Source organism: Macrobrachium nipponense, chromosome 22 (genome assembly GCF_015104395.2).
Source record: "Macrobrachium nipponense isolate FS-2020 chromosome 22, ASM1510439v2, whole genome shotgun sequence".
Classification (NCBI taxonomy): Eukaryota; Metazoa; Arthropoda; class Malacostraca; order Decapoda; family Palaemonidae; genus Macrobrachium; species Macrobrachium nipponense.
Window position 1 is genome coordinate 50,264,070 of NC_087213.1, and position 20,240 is coordinate 50,284,309.

At 36.8% G+C, this 20,240-nt stretch overlaps 1 protein-coding gene across 1 annotated transcript in view; it reads left to right on the forward strand.

Annotated features, from left to right (window-relative positions):
* Nucleotides 1-20,240, forward strand: part of LOC135198628 (sodium channel protein 60E-like) — a 534,137-nt gene that overhangs the window by 107,241 nt on the left and 406,656 nt on the right. The window lies entirely within an intron of this gene.

Consider the following 20,240-nt stretch of genomic DNA (forward strand, 5'->3'; position numbering starts at 1 on the left):
AAATGGATTAGATATAATGGATTCCATGATTGACATAGATGATTGACTGGCGAATCGGTCCGAAGGAACATCTTTTGTTATTTGACGTTTGCTCATTTTTGCCTTTGGACCCAGCGAAATGAATGACTATGGGTGCTGGTCATATTTTTTCCTTCTGTGTCTTGTTTTGCGTCCACGGAAATAAATTCTACCCGTTTTTTCTTCCAAAAATATATTTGGCACATTCGGCGTTATTAAACCATTGATAGCATCACACCAAGGTAGCTTAGCTTCCCCGTAGTAGATCCTTAATTTTTTTTCCTTTTTTTATCCTTGTTACAACGATTCTCACATAAAATGTTGTCATGACTGCCAGTTGACGAACTACATCTAGGCTCTTCTTAATGTAAAGAAATAAATTATATGTTGATTGTCTACTCATGTCAGAGTTTATTCATATCACAATCTGATAAAACGCATCATGTGACGGTAACGATACCAACTTGGAAGCGTAACAATAGATGAGGATTGAATCAACTTCTGTGGAAAGATGGTTCATGCATTCGTGTTCCTTGGCTTTACGGAGAAAAATGTAATGATTTTCTGACAACAGTTGGTATTTTAAAGCTATTTCTTACATGATCCATTTCACGATTTGCTCTAGTATTTTTTTTGTCTTGTCTGTCTGTAAGACAAATCAATTATACGAAATTACGTAAATGATATTATATTTTCTAGCTTGGTGGCCCCTCAGACGTTACACTGACTTGAACTTTGGAAGGCAGGAACGTCTACGGCTCTATTTTCACCTTTTCTTATATATATGTGTGTGTATATATATATATATATATATTATATATATATATATATATATATATTATATATATGTGTGTGTGTGTGTGTGTGTGTGTGTGTGTGTGTATTTTTTTAAGCTCATTGAAATACCTTTGTACTCAAGAAGAAAATGCCACACTTAGAATTTGCAAGTGAAGGCTGTTTTGAACAGCGTCAGTGGCAGGAGAACCTGACAGGTAGATCGCCTTTGACGAATGTTTTTGGGTCGGGGCGACGATCGGTGTGCAGTTGTGATTCATCTTTTTGAAGAAATTAGACTGAAAATTGCTGGTCCCATTTGCCGCGCTATTTTGAATAGGCTTCGGTGAAAACCACAGCAATCAAAGTATTTGCAACCCCAAATCCTTTCGTTTTCGTTTTATAAACGATATAAAATTACGAATTACCCCTAAAGTCGTTATGCCATACCAAAACTCGTTTGGTCAACTGTGATAAGAGGTTGCAAAATAATCATGAACCTTCCTTGCTGGTGCGTGTTTGTCCCCGACCGTCCTTTGAGACTTTCCATTTGGCTGGAGGACCTTATTCTGAGTTTTTCCAGATGGTGCGCAGAGTCGCCCAGATGGCCAAGAAAAGAGGAACCATCAGACAACGGCGACATATCCTTCAAAGTCGTTAGTTTTGAACTTAAACCGAGAGCCGTTGAGAAACAGCGAAATGTGAAGACGTCACTTTTGGATTTCAGCCTCGGTACAGCTGTGGGTGTGTAGCAGAATGGCGGGTAAAGGGGTTTAGGGTTGATTAGGAGTGAAGTTTCTTTTTGCAATAATGAAGAAATTCAGACGGAATAGTTGGTTGAAAACTGACCATGAAGTAGATTTGTGCGGCCGCAGTTTGATATTAGAGTAAACCCTCAACTGATAATACTCAACACCATTTCTTTAAAGGAGTTTTCGATTACTGTCATCTAGGGTGATTTTCAGCTGGAGAATTTAGTCTCCTCTTGTAACTTGTAATAGCCGAAGAAAAAGAGGGAAGATGAATCCGTTCGTCGAATAAACACACGTAAGAAACGTGATTCTCTCTCCTGATTTACTCCTGCTCATCCTGGTCCTTCGAGTTGTAACCTCGATACTAGAAAAGTTAGATCTGACTGTAAGTCTCTCTCTAGGTCACCAAGGCTTACTGTAACCTGCAGTACTGAAGAAATATCCTCTGTGTCTGTGTGTGTTCTGCAAGAAGCGACATGCTTAATGTTGCCCTTTATTCAATACTCACTCAAGTGCCTTCATGTAATGATCCACGCATGCATACGTGTACAACCAAGTAAAGGAGATTCGGCCCTACGGCACCAGTATCTCTCTCTCTCTCTCTCTCTCTCTCTCTCTTCCTCTTTCTCTCTCTCTCTTAGAACGCCGGTATGTGCACTTCCAGGGTCTGAGCATAAAAAGGAGAGAGATCTTGGCATTCTCGTCTTTCCATTTTCCTCTGTGGCATCACCTTTATTTTAATCTAATGAATATATGCGCGTTATTTTCTGGTAAGAACGCTCTCAGCAGAACATGGTTAGTTTGCTGACCAGTTTTATTGATGTCTCTAAAATCCCTTGCCATAGGATCCTGCGTATCCTCTGGTTTTCTTTGGCAGTTTTCATAATATTGTTCCCCTTTGTATGTCTTGGAAGGAATGCCCTGTGTTTTCTTGAATTCGATCGTAGAGGCAAAGCCACTTTTGACTTGAACCACAGGTACACCTGAGGAAATTAAAGGAATAATCAGCGGTTGGTACACCTGGAGTCGTGCGTGTAGCTCGCGACTGACTGTGTGAATGATTCAGTGAGGACCACCCAGTCCCCTTCACCCCCTACCTAAATCCGTCGTTGGCCCATCCCCTACCCATGGATAATCCCCTAAACCAGTACCACCCTGCGAACACTAATCCTATACGCTCCCTCCCCTCCCTCCGTCTCTCACTCTTCTTCCCTCTTTCTGTATAATATCTTTTCCCGTATTTATTCCTCGCACCCTCCTCCCATTCTCTCGCGTCGCCCGTTCGTTCACTTCCCTCCATTCCTTCCCTCCAGCTGCTGACTCTGCCACGCCCACCGACCAGAGAGAATGATTCCCTAACAGTACTCCAATTTGATATGGCGGCACCGTCTGTAGCAACTAGCAGCGCGGTGAACAATTACAATTATTTCTAGTAATTCGCGCTCTGTGTTTTTAATCCTCTGTGCATTCACGCTTCAAAGGCTGTAGCGTGTGTGCACCGGTCCCATTTTAATTTGGAATTGTAATGGAAGGCGCGGGGTGCAAGAGAGAAAGTAACGTTTAGTGTTTTGTGATTTACTCTGTCGTGTCTAACTTCACTTATTATTGTTTCTAAGTGGATGTCTTGCCTTTATTTAGACAACAGAAACATATACCTGCTTGTGTAGATCCGGGATGTTTTTACTCAATATATTGGTGGAGATGAGGCATTTTGAGATACGAAAGCTGGCTCCCATCCGCGGCTTACAATGTTAGCACCACCGAGCAAGAGCCCGTGCCTGCATAAGCATGGCTAATCTATGCCGTCACCGAGTAACTTCTCGAACATGACATTTTTAATGTGGGGAATACTAGCATTTTCTCGTGAAACATTTGTAAATTAGATGGTTAGGTATACACACACACACACACACACACACACATATATATATATATATATATATATATATATATATATATATATATATATATATATATATATATATATATATATATATATATATATATATATATTATATATATATATATATTATATATCATATATGCATATATATCTTATATATATCTATATCTATTATATCCTTTATTATATATATATATATATATATATATATATATATATTATATATATGGTGCAGCTACTGTGATTTTTGAAGCAAATATATATATATATATATATGCTTAAAAAATCACAGTAGCTGCACCTGACTCCATTAAATAAGCGAATGCCACAGGGAAATGATGGTCAGAAATCCAAGCGCTTTCGTCTTTACTAAGACATTGTCAAAACAATGTCTTAGTAAAGACGAAAGCGCTTGGGTATCTGACTATCATTTTCCTGTGGTATTCGCTTATATATATATATATATATATATATATATCATATATATATATATATATATATATATATATCTATATATATATATGTGTGTGTGTGTGTGTGTGTGTGTGTGTGTGTGTGTAATTACACAAAGAGAGAAAGAAGAAGAGAAAGAGAGAGAGGAAGAAAAGAGAGAGAGAGAGAAAGAGAAGAAGCGAGAAAATAAGAGAAAATATACGCAAGAGACGAGAAGGAAAAAACCAGAGCAGAACTGACGAGATAGGTAAAATTCCTTAGAATAATGATAAGTGACAGCTGAAAACAAGAGTGAACCGAGACCAGAAGCAAAAGGGGAAATTTGCTAATGCTGTTGTTATTAATAAGGTATTTGAAATGAGAGACAGAAAGAGAAAGACGTCAGTCAATGGGCTGAGGGAGGCCTGCTGCTGTGTCTATTGCAGAACTATTTCTCAGAAGGAGCGAGCAACTTGTGCCAAAAGCGTTTGGGAGTCCACGGGAAAGAGAAATGAGCAGTCCGGTTAACGGATGAGACTTTTCGATGGACTGTTAGAGAAGAGGGAACTAGCTGCTCTGTCTAGCGAAAAAGAAGAATTGTGCAGTCCAACCATTTTCGGTGAGAAATACCGTTGAAGGATGGCGCTGAGCGAGAGTTTGATAGTGAGAAACCGAAGGAAGAAGTCAGGGAATGCCAGGTGCTTCGAGCGATCGGTTTTATGAAGGAATGAGGAGAACCCTTGACACTTGACATCATGAAGTCAACGAATGCCTTGGATCTGTTGACGGCGTGTGTGTGTGTGTGTGTGTGCTTGTGTGTCACGCGCCCGGGTGATGTGTGTCATGTTCTCAGTGAAAGTGCTATTACGCTTATGCACATTCTGGACTTAAGTTGACTTGGTACATATTCCTTAGTCCTTTGTTGTTGGAGGCTAGGTATCCTACTATATAAATAGTGTCAATCCGTATTTTCGTTAGAGCATAACACAGCAATCTTGTTGCTCCCATATCTCGCTCACTGCGTTTGGGCTTGTCTATATTTCTCCTTGATCAACTTGTGAAAAGTTAATTTTCTTGCTATAATACAAATTTAAATGACTATGTAAAATCTTAATAGTTGCAATTTATCGCAAATTGGTTCAAGAGCAAGATTATGAAAATATGAAGTTACCAAGAAAAACTAATGTAATCCATTATAAACAAATATTCACTAAATTAAAATATTCAGTTATGTTTATCTGTGTTTATACTAGAAGAAAAAAACAGCCAACTGAACTACTAGTAATATCCAGTTTCATTTGACATTCGTGTCATTTCTATTCATAAAATCATAAGGACAAACTGTCTTTGGCCTTTCTGTGTGATGCTCAGGTTAATGCTCGATTGGGTGTTATTTTTCAAATAGTGAACTGGTTGGAATTTCTTGCTGTATGGTTAAATAGAACAAAATAACCATTAGAAATAAACAACAGAATTTAAAGTAAAAAAAAAATATATTTGAATAATTTTCCTTAAGAAAACAATCACCAAAATTATAATGAATTTTGTTTTATTTGTGCATAATGAAACATTAAGATTAATTACCATTCCATTATCATCAAGTTTATTGCTCTTGATGCCAAAACATATATAGTTTAGTAAATCACCATCATCTTTGACGGCAAAAGAACCTTGTGTGTACAAAGGAACTCAGTTTCATTTATGATTCTGTTAATTCTTTTCACTTATAGCATGGGGCTACACTAAAAATCGTTTTAACCTGCATTTGAACCTTGAGCAAAAAAGTATGTAATTTATTGTATATAATATAGGCCAAGTGGGTGCAGAGTAATGTTGAATAATGGTAAATATAAAAAGATGCTAAAAGTGTACCAATAAAAGTAAATGAATTTATTGCCTGTTTAGAGAACGGATAAAGAACATATGTATGCTTGTGTGTGTGTGTGTGTGTGTGTGTGAGAGAGAGAGAGAGAGAGAGAGAGCGAGAGAGAGAGAGAGAGAGAGAGAGAGAGAGAGAGAGAGGTGAAGGGTGGGGCGGGACTCTCTTGGTGATAGATCAAGGCTTTTAATGAAGATGATATTGGCTCAGAGTCAACAGATGCCTTTGCATATTTGAGCAGTTGATTCATAACATAGTCACCCAAGTGAAAGACGACAAACTAGTCGCTGGAAAGTTACTTCTTTGCTCCTCGTTTTAATGAAGGAACTCATATTCCAGAGGTCGATTTTTATTGTCAATATTTGTAAATACAAAATCACCATCTGTCCTATCTATCTATCTATCTATCTATCTATATACATATATACATATGTATACATATACATATATATGTGATATATTTGTATATATAATATATATATATATATATATATTATATATAGTATATATATATATATATATATATATATATGTGTGTGTGTGTGTGTGTGTGTGTGTGTGTGTGTGTGTGTATAATGTGTCTGTGTCCGTAGTCTCATATGAAATACTAAATACAAATATTTTCGTCAGTTTCTTAACCTTTTTAAAGCAAATAGAAAATGAGATAAACTAAGGAAAAGTAAATGGAAGAAACTTCAGCAAAATTCCAATTGTACTAAAATGCGAATTATTTGCAAAGAAAATAAGGAACTGAGATAAAAATGCAAATAACCCGAAGCAGTGTGTTCATCTCCAGTCAAATATCATTGGACTTGAAGGGGATCTTCAATGACAAGCTTCGCCAGTTCGGTCAACTTCGTGAAGGAGGAGATTTATGTCATTTTTGTTTTCTTTCGCGAATGCAAGGACACGAATGCCATTTTACCCAAAAGCTGTGCATCATGCACTTCTTTCCTCACTAACGGAAGGATAATACTGTTCCGTTAAAATCTTGTCATTGACAGTAATAATGATATTATCGATTAGAAATCGCATGATATCGATCCCAACTCCGGTTGTTATTACAATCAGATTAGTTATTCCCGCTAGCATGATGATCTTCAGAAACTTGTGAATATAATTTTTATTAGCTTTTCACCACCTTAGGAGGTAAAAACATAGCGGGTTCGTCGGCAAGAATGAATGGCTGCTATAGTATTTCGTCTCTAAAACTATTCAATGCATATCTTGATTAGGACCGCAAATGTTTGTTGTTAAAACTTTGTAAATACTGACCACCGGATGTCATTACAATAGCCCAATTATAATTCTGATGCACTGTTGGAAGGTTCACTATTAAAACTATCAATAAATGCGCAACTAAAAAGACTGATCCTGTCATTGTTTAGGAGTTTTTAATAACTAAAGCTCCGTTTTTCTATAGTTATTTATCCATTCAAGTGAACGAGTCAACAGCTATTTAACCTTTGCATTGCGTCTGGAATCCTAACGTTAAGCGAGAGGAGTTTTCGAATGCCTCGAGGTGACATTCAGATGAACAAGGCGTGTGCCGCACTCTCTCTCTCTCTCTCTCTCTCTCTCTCTCTCTCTCTCTCTCTCTGGCGTGGGGTTCCCGTATATTCCAACTGCTCATATAACTTTGATCTAAGACGACGTTCTGCTCGGACAAGTTGGTTTATCATTACTATGTTCAGGCTGCAGGTACAGACGGTACTAAATCTCAGAAGATGGAGATCACTGCCATGGCAATGGCTTGAGACAGGCATCGAGTATCGTTTATTAGAGAGCGTATTTGGGTTAGGCTTATGATCGCGTTTGATGGATATGCATGCAGTTGTTGTCTACGTGGTGCATCAAAGTTTCATCATGTAGTACTTATATGTGCATTGCACCGCCCTAAGAACGCCATATGTGAACGATATATATATATATATATATATATATATATATATATATATATATATATGTGTGTGTGTGTGTGTGTGTGTGTGTGTGTGTGTATACACTATGTGTTTGTTTGCACGATTACCCTATTCATAAACAATGATGATAGTGAGCGCCTTCGGAGAAGTGATGGCTGAGCTCTAATTACACTGATGTTAGTGATGACTTAGTCCAATATTGACAGCGCCACGGCTATTGTTTACCGAGTTTAAATACGATTCGTTGAAACAAGTCAGAAGTACATATTTGCTCTTGTTCTCTTCGTTGGTTTAGAAGTAATACATATGTATGTATATGCATGAGCATGAACATAAATGAGATTTATGAATATGCACAGTATGTACACGAATAAGTAGACGTCGATTCATACGAGTGTTTTTTTTTTTTTTAGATTTATTTAAAACTTTAGTTTTATTTTGTCTGGTGTTTTTCATATTTCTATTGTTGCATACACTATTTAAATGTCTATATTTTCCTTTTTTTGTCAATATATATTTATGGTATCTTTTCATAACAGATTTTCATAACTGAATCTGTTTGACAGTGCAATTTCATTGTTGCTATTTATTAACTGAAAATTTGGAAACTATTATTTTTATGAGGTAATAAAGCACCAGTTTTCACGAAGCACTTTCGACCAGTTTGTTTGGGGTAAATATCTATCGTAATTGGGTGTTTGTACAAACTCTTGGTTGTCTGGCAGAAATGCAAATTTAGCGTAAGATTTAATGCGAAGAGTATTGACCAGAAATGTCCCAATGGAGGTGTGCCAGTGGGATGCGTGAGTGTGTGCCATGACACCCGTTCATTCTGTCCATTCATCCTGATAGGACGATGGTGTCACATTCAGCAGCCCGGTTCTGAAAGACTATTTCTTGGACAGGAATCCACCAACAGTGATGAATTTTCGGCATTTTTTTTTTTATCGCTGCCGACTCTGCTGCTATTATCGTGTTTTGTCTCTCGGGAAGTTTGTGAAGTCGTCCATTTATATTTGCTTGATTTATCTTTCAGTCTTTTATTTCCATCTGGATTTTACTGTGTCTGTCTTTCCCTTGGCGTTGGCAGTGTTTCGTTATGCTCTCGAGGTTTATAAAATTTACTGTGCAAATATTTCCTTTCTCTGCCCGTACTTGTAAATGAATCTCATTCTGTATAAGTGAAGAAAATGGTGAATTAAAAATCCTTTGACGTAGGTGATGCTTTATGTCTCAGATACAGTGAATGCGATGCGAATGTTGAAAATGGTTATTAGAAATTAACTTACATATATATATATATATATATATATATATATCTATAGCTATATATATAGATATATATATATATATATTATATATATATATATATATATGTATTATCTTATATATATATATAGATATATATATTATATATATATATATGTATATATAATTATATATTTATATATCTATATATATATGTATATATATGTTATCTATATATATAATGTAATATTATTATTATATTGTATATAATAATATATTATATATATTATATATAACAATAATATCTATATATATTATATATTACTTATATATATTTATATATTATATTATATATATATAATATTTATATATATATATAGTTATATATATTGTGCTTCATGGAGCAGTATGCAGTCTGGGATTTTTGGATTGCGACAGAAATTACTTTTTCACAAGAGCTCTCTCAAGGAAACTCGTTTTATTTGCATTGTATTGCAGATTCCAGTTGCCAGTACATGATGACCAAACACTTTGGATTACCTGAGTTACCCAGCTCTCACAGTATCCTCATCTTTGACCTAACGGAATTTGGTTTCCTGTTTGTCCAGTGCTGACATTCAAATCGTGTTATCTTATGGTAGAATAGCGTTAAGTCGCATTAATTAAATTATTTCTACGTATGTCGGTAGTTATATATTGAATGGATATGTCTGTGTATTATGCCTGTTCACTTTATTTATACAAGCCTACAAACAAACACCATATTATAAAAAGGTTACAAAAAAGAGAGACTGTTAAATCTCTTCCATTCCGTAACACATCTTTCGCTACGCTGTTACGCTGTAACAGCAACTGTTCCGATATATTTTTTATTACGAGTATTTTCCATTCTCGTATATCTGATACTTTGCCAGTTTTCATTTTTCATCTAAGTTTTTATTGTCGCGTCTCATCTTTTGTGCGAGCAATTTTTGAAGATAATTAACAACCAGTAACGTATTTACCCATGTTATGTTTTTTCTACTCATAAATGTTCTCACTCTCACTGAAATGTGAAAATCTAAAATTACGAGCGTAGAAAGGTACCACATAATCGCTGGCGCCGTTTTTGTATTTTTAATGCTACATGAATAATAGTTATTTGAGTATTCAATCTGTTAATGTCAACAGTAATCCAGAAAGATAAGAAAGTATACGAACGTACAGCGTACATTTTTCAGTATTTCTTATTCTCATTCTTCTTCCTGTGTTTGAAACTTAAACCCCTGACTTAATGAAAGGTTGGAAAAAAGACAAAGATAAACCTTTGAAAGGGAGTGACAGGCCTACTTTGTTAAGGCGGTTGAGGAGAAAATGCAGAGAGAGAGAGAGAGAGAGAGAGAGAGAGAGAGAGAGACGCGTATTGAAGGAAAAATGAATTTAATCTCAAAACGATCCACTTCATAACTCCGAGTCTCCCTTCCCTAGAAAGAAGAAAAGCTAGTCTGCATCGAGGATGCCCATCGCTCCGAAGAGCAAACAGTAGTTGACAGAGCTGTGAGTGCTTGCGTGCGTGCGTGTGCGTGACCCCCGAGGGCCAATGCTGCGTGCATGCGTGAGCCGAGCGAGTAGTAGATCAGTCAATATCGCTGCCTTCGTGTCTGACATGCCATCTGTTTTAATGCAGCGGCTCTCCCACATTTACCGAAGCGATTAGAGTTCGGTTGCAGGCCTTCCCCTTCCGTTTCTTCTGTCTGCATCTTTCGTTTTGTCAGTTTCCATTTTGGAATTCACGGAATGTATGACTTCGTTTCGGTTGTTGTGTCTGACAGTCATTTTACTCCGGGCAATTATGAAGAATCAACTTTACGGGTTAAATTCATTTAAATGTGTGTGTGTGTGTGATTGTTGTGGGTGTTCAGTAAGCATGATACAACTTCACAACTTCCTTGTTGGAGCTTGAAAGATGGCCTAATCAAAAAGGTCCATGCCGCTGCCACTTTTCCCATTTCGCTTCACCTATCAAGCTGCACAGTCCCAGTTATTGAAGTTGTGAATTTAAGTATCTGTCACTCTGATGAGCTATTTTGCAACGACGAACAATCTGTTCTCGACTCAGTTTTCGACTGCACTTATCAATTTCGTTCTTGACCGAAAAAAAAATCATGTACTTTCTTTTTCTCCTATATCTTATGATATTATGTAGAAAGTATTGGAGAAAGTACCTTTTCTGCGTTTGAGTTTTTCGTTTCGTTATTCTACCGGTTATATATTTGTTTTCGTTATCATGAATTAATTTCGTCAAGACACTTCGGTAATGTCAGGGGCTACTTGAATGGTGTGAAGTGACTGCCTAGAGAGGCAGACTCCTTCCCTTCGATGACAACTTGGTTTTCTTCACTTATGGATGAAACATTGCGTGTGCGTGTGTTGTGCAAATGGCGCTACTGGACGAAATATCGCCTCTTTGGGAGGAGGTCTTTTTTTTTTTTTAGTTCTCTTCCTTTGGACGCGAGGAGGACTCATTTGTTTCAGCTGCCTAGGTCGGTAAATTCTTGATCTCGTCTTCGCTCCGTTTGAAGATGTCTCTTACCACAAGGACTTTAAGAAAGTTGTTGGCGTCGAGTACTCCTGAATGCTCGGTGAATAACCCATTTAGGTGAAGTAAACTGGTGCGCTACGTTTAGTAAGAATTAAAATATTGAACTTTTCGTCCATTTAAGTTTAATTTTTCTTGCATTCTTGTATTTCTGCGCGTGGTTTTTTTAATGGTGATTTTGAATATAATGAGTGCTGTGTGTTAGCGGTGACTTAGTATACATTACTGAGGATATCTAAAAAATAAATAGACACATAAATCATTTAGTAGTTTTGTTGAAGCTCGGTTTTTATTCTAGATATTTTTTATTCCTTTATAGCTTTTTTTCTTTTTTTAGTTTTCAGTTTCGACGAAATGTCATAAAATCTGATTAGAATGAATCCAAGTGGATGCGGAAAGGGTGAGCCATTAGATGTCATATTTGTTATTAACAGGTGATTTTCAAACACGCCATTCTGTGCGTATATTCTTTTCTCCTACCGTATCGTGGAGAATATTGTCTGTCCACTAACTCTTTTGTAATCAATGAATGTGTAATTCGATTATTCACCTGGTTTTGAAAGTTTTTTTTCTACAGTTTTAGGCCCTGTAGCCGGTTTATTGAACAAATGTTTGGCTGACAAAGGATGATAGATGATAGGAATCGAGTGTTAAAGATTATGCTCTTGACATTCACCGCAAAGCCCAGGTTGAAAGATGGGCTCAAGAATCTTAGGAAGGCATGGCTGCAACTTAACCTATTCGAAAGGAACAAGGTGAGTTGGCGCTCGAGGACTTCCTGGAACCCATATCAGGACTCGCTGTTCATAAAACTAATTTTCAGGTATATATGAAGTGGTTTTAAGTCGTTCTTGCCATGCCACTCTCATCAACTCTTATACGTGGCTCTGATATTAAATGTTCATATGAAGCCAAAGGCTTCGCAGTATTCACAACGCCGTGTTAGAAATCGATCTCTTTGGTCCGAGGCGACATCGATGCCTTCATCGACGCATAATAAGAGAGAGCCATTCTTCTCCTTCTCCTTTCTGGTTGTTGACACTTAGAGGGACGTCGATATCGGAACGTTTGTCAGCTGATGGCCGATGAATTCAAGGGTCTGGCGTCTCTTTAAAAGCTCTGTCCTGCTCTACCGATCTGCAAAGCATTTGAAGGGTTGAAATATCTCGAGCTCTTCTTTGCCTTTCTTTCTATCGGCTTTACATAATGTTTGAACTTTTCTGGTTAGCTGGAATATAGCGTCTGGAGATAACTAACGTTTTATGGTGTATAACTTATGCTAGGAAACTAACTCATTACTTTTTTCTTAATATAAGGATTTAAACAAAGGTGCAACCAAATACTCAGCTCATTGGCCATTAGTGAGAGATTTTTGCGTTGCCGTTCAGTCTGTTTTAACGTGAAAACTTACAATATTGTCTTGTAGTAATCCTTTATCATTAAAGGAGCTTAAAAATCTTTATAGAGAGCGATCAAAACAAAAAATCCAAAATTTAGGATTCTGACGGCTACTTCATTTATTAAATAAAGATAATCCATTTCAATTATAATCTTAATTGCTATTCATGCAGCAATAGGCAACCTTAACAGCGTTCAATTTGGATCACCAACAACGGATATAATAAGTAGGTGACTCTGCCCTTGACGCTTGCTGTGTCTTTTAGGCCTCTTATTTGAAAGACTGGGGTTCGGTCCCGAAGTGAGTCAGAATTTTCGTTTCTGTGAAACGCGTTCCCATGTGTTCATTTCCATCATATATCGCGGTGAAGGGGTAAGTCGACTGAAATGTTAGCAATTCATTCGCTGCTGGGTGGGGAAGTGGGGCGAAATTCGCTGGTATGTTGGGCGCTAGGCGCCTACCCGGGAAAATCCTCGTGATCGGAGTGTGTAGGTTCCAACTTCTTTATGACTTGTATAGACGCATTGCTGACTCCCTGGACTATCAATTGAAAGATTGGGCTTCGGTACTGATGTGAGTAACACACACACACACACACACACACAACACACACACATATATATGTATATATATATACACTATATATATCTATATATATATACATGCATGGAGAGAGTGGCGCGGGGTGATTGATTGGTTAATTTATTTATCCATTTATTGATTTATATAAAAACTATTGCGTGGTACGTCGGTTACCACCCACGGCTCACCAGCGAAAGAGGATCCTGTGCGGCAAAGAGAATTTTGTGCCGGATAATAAAGTAATTTTGTGACCGTTGACGGTAGCTACGAATTAAGCAATTATCTATTTAATCGACGTGGTAGGCCGATGCCAGTTGAGAAATGGGCATAGGTGGCAGCTTCTTTGCATATATATATATATATATATATATATATAATATATATATATATATATATCTATGTGTGTGTGTGTGTGCGTATGTATGTATGTATGTATGTGTGTGTGTGCGTATGTATGTTTGTATGTATGTATGTATGTATGTATGTATGTATGTATATAACGCCACAGGGAAGAAATGAAACACGGCTGTAGAACTTGAGCGGTGTTGGCTTTATTACTGGCAATGTCATCTTCAGAGGACTGACATAGTGTGGGTAGGATATACGAACATACAAACGGTTGAAAAACAGGTATTGGCGCCTGACAGGTGTTTGTAGAGGGGGTCCTACCCTCATTGGTGACAGGTCAAATTTTACAAAATCGTTGAGACAGCCTTGTCCTTTATCCACGTCTTGCAAGTACCGTCCTTAAAATTAAACTCCTTTTGAGATCAATGGATAAATTTTGATTTACAAAATCATACAAAGAGTGATTATGTATGTTATGTATATTTATCTAATTCTATATATATATGCGTATATGTTTGTATATGATTAGATTATAAATCTGTCCTCAGTAGACGTGAATACACTTATCTGGCGAAATCAAATAAGTAATTGGAAATTATGAATCACTGTAAATTGTGTTTATACCTATTTACTGAAATTCGTGAATATGCCGTGACTTTTACAGGCATGATTTTTTCAGTCGACAGATAACCTCAGAAAGGATGTCCTCTGCATACCCGCTTTTGCGAATTCAGCAGCAGATAAAAAGGCTAGAATAAACCTTTTAATTGAACTCTGCAGATAAAAGTGGCACATGGTAAGGGACAAGTATCTGGATTTTTCATCCCGATGTATTTTAGTTATACCAACCGCAATGTTGATTAGGGATATGCTACGCATTGTCTCTTCACTGATGTGTGCCTTCAGTTTCCCCGTTTTCAGGTTTGCAGATTAACGTCAACTACGTTTTTTTTGTTTTTTTTTTTTTTTTTTTTTTTTTGTATGAAGTAGATTAAGAAAAAATATTTTAAATCCCTTCGATTATAAATCCCAAACCTCTTAAACTGTTTTCGTTTTCCTGTCTATTGACTATAAATAACATTTCCATAGAGATTTCTTAAACGCTTGTAGCGTTCTGTTTTTCTTGGTACAATTGATTCTATTTATATGTGATCAAAATTTTTCGTATGCGCACATATATATATATATATATATATATATATATATATATAATATATATATTATATATATATATTGTGTGTGTGTGTATGTGTGTGTGTGTGTGTGTGTGTGTGTGTGTGTGTGTGTGTGTGTCCAAACAGTTTATATTTGTGTGTAGACAATATATATACGTAGGTTTTTATGTATATCAGTATTTATGACGTAATAGTTGATTATCATAACTTTCTTTTGTATGCACAAAATCTGCAGGGGTCGAAGAAATTCCTTCCCAGTTAAAGAGGAAAGAGAGCAGTGACTGGTATTTGATTCTTTAAAAGCCAGTATGCATTCATGCTGATTTGTGTAATCGAAATTATTGCAAATTAATGCAATGCATTTATAGTGTTTATTGCATGGTGCTAATTTGGACAGCTTTTCGGATAAGACCATAGCACGTTAGTTTTAAACATTTTATAACTTTGGATAAAACAAGAAAGAAAAATAAAAATGGCCACTGATCGAAAAATATATTGCCAAAAACAAGGTGACTTAAATACAATTTCAAAATTGTCTTCTAACGACGTTCTGCTAAGTTGATTGATATTTTTACGACACTGGAGATGAGGGTATTATAATGTCTCTCTCTCTCTCTCTCTCTCTCTCTCTCTCTCTCTCTCTCTCTCTCTCCAGAGAAGCTGATTTTAGGGAAAATGGGGAAAATGCTATTCCAGACTTTAGTCTGGTGATTAAAGTAATCATAATATATTCTTTCCATTTGCAAGGCTGTCGTTACTAATATTCCCCTAAGAACATTGCAAAGTTTTTCGTTTTGATTTCAGATGCAAGTTTTGTTTAAATAACTGAATAGAATACTACTAAACATGAAAAAGACCTGAGGTTGTGGCTGTTTGCTGTTTGTAACCCATTTTATTCCATGTGTGGTGGGAAAATTTCACCCGCGTAGTTGTAGATTTGGTTGCCTTTGTCGTGTAGCTTGAAGACTGAAGTTAGTCAGCAACAATCGTCATGGGAAGATTAATCATGGTAATCATGTGGCAGTGAAACTTACTTTGCATGCATTATTTTTTTAGGAGAATTTTGTGCTCCCGAAAACAGTTCATGAATATTCTTACGATCATGTTTTAATGCAAAATCTTTTTTCTGTTTTTGTCCATGTGATATACTGAGGGATTCATTTTACGGCATGATAAACTAATGCATCGTAATATGATGCTTCAGAGAAAGTGCATTTACCTTTTTGCAAGCATGCAAGCATCTGGAGAAAAAATTTATTACGAAAGGTTAAATGACCTTACTGAGTTAGCCATGAAAAGAACACTGCAAGTGTCAGCCCTTATTGGAACAGCAGATATAAAAGATTATTTATGAATGCGCTCGATTTTACGATCGCTTTTATGATCAGTCGCATGCACGTCGTCATCATAAAAAAAAAAAGCATGAAGACAACTGCGGAAAGGAATTAAGACTTCAGCATCGTTTGTCATTCCTGAAAGGCGCATATATATAGTTGGGGGGAGAAACCGGCTTTATTTCCGTCAGGTTTCCATTCCGTTTAACTACTAAGAATGAGGCCAGGCACATGAAGCATCGTATTTTGTAATTGAACTGAGGCTGCCTGTGAAGCATTAGTCTCCAAGACAGGCGCGCATTTATTTAGGATGAACTGTTGCCGCGACTGGCTTTTGTAGCCGACATTTAATTTACTTATATTCTTTTTATTGGCTGTGTAAACATTAAACCGGTTTTACTGGCCTTTGTTTACTGCGGTGGGACGGCTCGTCTATTCCACGAGACAATTTAATTCCGATGAAGAAAGACCTCATCTGTAGGAGGCACAAAGGGAAAATGCTTTGAGTCAGGGGAAAAGGTATTTTTATGCCGGAATTAATGTGGTTATCGATTCTGACATTGTCTGTAAACTTCGGTAAATCTTAAATACGGATGATAGGAAGTCCTGTACACTGAATTTGCATGATTAGATTCATCGGGGGGGTTTCTGCTGCACGCTATCGTTTCATCAGGGGCCTTTCTTGTTTGCTGTCTTTCTTGTTTGGTTTGGTTGGCCTTTCGCAAACACGGACTCTTGCTCAGATGCCTGCAACGCTGTTCTCTCTCTCTCTCTCTCTCTCTCTCTCTCTCTCTCTCTCTCTTTCTTCCTGTTTATCCCATTTTTGATGATATATAAAACAGTGGACCATGAAGCAATTAACGAATACAAAATAATGAATGAGTCAGGAACTCTTGTTCATTTGATTCATGTAATTGTAAGTTCCCTTAGTTCCTGATGTCAAAGCTAATTGCATGTTACCTATTATTTTCTTCTGCAAACCTTCAGCTTTAGACATGCAATCGTACAAAGTAACACTATACACGATGTTTTTAACCTGGCTCTGCAGTAAGAAGCGACATAGGAAAAATTTATTTTGATTTTATTTATTGGCTCCGCCAGAAGCAGTAAGCTTTAACATGAATTGCTCCTAAACCTACTTGCTTGTTAGCCTTCCTCCCCCGAAGAAACGAAGTCCTGTCAGTTTCCTTTTATTATCATATTCAATCAAGAGAATATTGCTCATTACATCTCGCAAAAGATCACTGAAGGAAAAAGCGTGCCTGGTATAACCAGGACACAGGTTACATCCAAAATGCTTTCATTTACGATTTATTTATCTTGAAGGGATTAGGTTATGACGACACGGGCGGAAAAGCTGAAAGTTATCGGTATCGTTGCCGAGCTTTAACTATAAATTCACACCTTTGATGTTCACGTGACTCTGATTCATTAGAACCGAAACAGGACTTGGGTATTGCACCTCATTTAGTAGCTGTTTGCAATAGACGTAGGATACAACGGGGTTGTCACAGATAAAATCAGAGCTTCGAGGATAAGATTTATCTCTCTCTCTCTCTCTCTGATGTTTAGGAATGAAACTTAAAGCTTTATTTCCATCATAAGTTTATCCTTTTTGTGGTGTTGGGAATAGAAAAGAATTTCATGAACAATGTTTCAACCATTTAAGCATAATAAATTTGTCTTAATTTTCATCCAAGAAGTCACTTGAATGAGTAGGATTTTGTAGCGTAGCTTTTATTCAGTGATCCTCAAGCGGTCAACTTTTCTTCGTGGTCGTATCTAGGAAAAAAGTAATAAGCTTTATTACTACTTATCATTTTCTCTGGCATCTCTCTCTCTCTTCCTCCACCACGTACGTCTAAGCTACAAGCGCTGACCTTCCTAAAGTCGTTTAGGACCTCAAACCCTTGCTGCATTCTTGTCTGATTTTCCTCGAAGAGAAGAACTGGAGGTTGGGCTGGAGGGAGGCAGGACATTCATACGGATCTAGCTGTGCCTCGACGCCCTGTCTTTCCACATGCCAAGAGTCTGATAAATGTATCTTGCATTCGAAGGGACGTATAGGTTCCATGTTTAATATCTGTGCTGATTTAGTGTCCTAAGAAACATGTTAAAAGAAATGAACAATTTTTTAAATGCACCATTTTTATATGTTGTCCCTTGTTTATGTTTTGTTACATCCTGGCATTTTGGAGATGTACCCTTTCTCCAGTGGAAATGTAATGCACTTGAACTTATACATTTTTTAAGAAGCTCTGTCATGTATTGTTTATGCAGGCTACATTGTGTTAAGTGAGCCCTTAATTGCTGACATGATAGATTATTCATAAGTAATAAAACTTAGTCGCATCGTCAAAGATATGCCTTTACTTCCCTTGGAAACTATAAAGCTAAATATATTAACGTAGGTGTAACTTTCGGCGTGTAGATGTATGTGTGACTTCGGTTAGCTGGTTTTCAGGGTGGTGGTCTTAAACTTATTTGAAAACGAACACGAGGTTCTAAGAATTGTGTTACCAGAGAATATTACCTAGATATTGTGAGAGCGTACAATAACTTGAGGTTGTCAAGAATGTTCAGAGTCAAAATTCCTTTACAATAGGGTTAAAAGTAAAAGTTCTTTCTGCACGGTACAGAACAGAGAATATTTATCCGCCCACTTACTGTTCAACGTTCATACTGATGCTGTGTGAACTTTGGTCTATTAATTCAATAAGTATCTCGTTCACTTTGATTAATTACTGCTATTGACTTTTATGCAAAATAAACATTCAAAATTTACTCCATAACTTGAGATATAAATGCAAAATTGATTTTTGCCAGATTCAAACATTTTAAAGTATATATCCAACCTGAAACCATTTTATTATAAAAAATATATACTTTTTTTTTAAATTGGGTGACTGTGATTCTCCTTCGAATTTTGTTGAAACTGATTCATTTAGAAAAAAAAACTGAAAGTTTGCTAATTATGTCATTCAGTCCCCCAGACGATGAATAACTACAGAGGATGCCGAACGACTACTCGGTTTATTTCAGTCACTGGCTTGTGAATAGGTTTGTTGCACACTTAAATGCCAATTAAATGGCACAACCCTCATTCGCTGGGGCTGAAAATGGCGAGCTTGCATCGCGTTGATGTTCTCTGTATTACACTGACAAACCTGAAAACGGTGACAGATTGGTCTTCGTCAATTGTTGTTATAGTAGTATTCATCATTTTTATCAATATCTACCACTAATTGTGGGTATTTGTAATTTCACAAGTAATTGGAAAAGAATTGTAACTTCACGATAAATGAAGAAATATGGTGAAAAGCTATTTTCTTGAAATCTGCCATGCATGCTGTTCGAAAATGTGATATCCTTCTTTTAGGTTTCACCGTTGTACTTGTATCAGTCGCGGCTTTTATATTAACTGTTATTTTACACTGGTTTTAAATTTTCGTACCTAGAAAAAAAAATGATAAACATTCCTCTTTTTAGGACATTCCACGTCAGTTATTATCGTTGTTATCGTCTGACATTTTCCAAAATTTTTATTTGTTCCTCATTTCAGAACATTGTTTTTGAGTGATCGATGCTTTCGCTTGTTCTTCATTTTGAAACAAAAGCTATAAGTATTTATGTCGTTCATTCTCCAGTTTAGGTCTTCCTGTACCATCAACAATATTCTCGTTTGCCTGTCCTCATTTTTGGACATTCAGTCATGATGGCAAGTTTTTAAGTCCATCATTCCTCTCCGGTCTCCCCTTTTGTATCGCTCTGCAAAATGCTCCTTCTTTAGTGGTTCAGTCCCACCGTCTACCCTCCTCCCACCTCTCCATTATCTGCCCCCTTCACCTCCCTCACACTTTCGCTCTCATCCATCTCTCCCCTTGGCCTCAGGCGTG